The sequence below is a fragment of the Bison bison genome, unplaced genomic scaffold, assembly GCF_000754665.1.
Source record: "Bison bison bison isolate TAMUID 2011002044 unplaced genomic scaffold, Bison_UMD1.0 scf7180017864072, whole genome shotgun sequence".
NCBI lineage: Eukaryota > Metazoa > Chordata > Mammalia > Artiodactyla > Bovidae > Bison > Bison bison.
Genome location: NW_011494644.1, coordinates 12357219 through 12358437, shown reverse-complemented (window position 1 = coordinate 12358437; position 1219 = coordinate 12357219). Strand labels below are relative to the sequence as shown.

At 42.0% G+C, this 1219-nt stretch overlaps 1 protein-coding gene across 1 annotated transcript in view; it reads right to left on the bottom strand.

Annotated features, from left to right (window-relative positions):
- Nucleotides 1–1219, bottom strand: part of SLC5A2 (solute carrier family 5 (sodium/glucose cotransporter), member 2) — a 10792-nt gene that overhangs the window by 6742 nt on the left and 2831 nt on the right. The gene's annotated exons all lie outside the window — the stretch shown is intronic.

The window sequence follows — 1219 nt, the reverse complement described above, 5'->3', positions numbered from 1 at the left end:
AAGAACTGTACAAAAAAGATCTTCACGACCAAGATAATCACGATGGTGTGATCACTCACCTAGAGCCAGACATTCTGGAATGTGAAGTCAAGTGGGCCTTAGAAAGCATCACTACGAAAAAAGCTAGTGGAGGTGATGGAATTCCAGTTGAGCTATTTCAAATCCTGAAAGATGATGCTGTGAAAGTGCTGCACTCAATATGCCAGCAAATTTGGAAAACTCAGCAGTGGCCACAGGACTGGAAAAGGTCAGTTTTCATTCCAATCCCAAAGAAAGGCAATGCCAAAGAATGCTCAAACTACCGCACAATTGCACTCATCTCACACGCTAGTAAAGTAATGTTCAAAATTCTCCAAGCCAGGCTTCAGCAATACGTGAACCGTGAACTTCCAGATGTTCAAGCTGGTTTTAGAAAAGGCAGAGGAACCAGAGATCAAATTGCCAACATCTGCTGGATCATGGAAAAAGCAAGAGAGTTCCAGAAAAACATCTATTTCTGCTTTATTGATTATGTCAAAGCCTTTGTGTGGATCACAATCAACTGTGGAAAATTCTGAAAGAGATGGGAATACCAGACCACCTGACCTGCCTCTTGAGAAACCTATATGCAGGTCAGGAAGCAACAGTTAGAACTGGACGTGAAACAACAGACTGGTTCCAAATAGGAAGGAGTACGTCAAGGCTGTATATTGTCACCATATTTAACTTCTATGCAGAGTACATCATGAGAAATGCTGGGCTAGAAGAAGCACAAGCTGGAATCAAGATTGCTGGGAGAAATATCAATAACCTCAGATATGCAGATGACACCACCCCAAAAGCCTCTTGTTGAAAGTGAAAGTGGAGAGTGAAAAAGTTGGCTTAAAGCTCAACATTCAGAAAACAAAGATCATGGCATCTGGTCCCATCACTTCATGGGAAATAGATGGGGAAACAGTGGACACAGTGTCAGACTTTATTTTTTTGGACTCCAAAATCACTGCAGATGGTGACTGCAGCCATGAAATTAAAAGATGCTTACTCCTTGGAAGGAAAGTTATGACCAACCTAGATAGCATATTGAAAAGCAGGGCCGTTATTTGCCAACAAAGGTTCGTCTAGTCAAGGCTATGGTTTTTCCTGTGGTCATGTATGGATGTTAGAGTTGGACTGTGAAGAAGGCTGAGTGCTGAAGAATTGATGCTTTTGAACTGTGGTGTTGGAGAAGACTCTTGAGAGT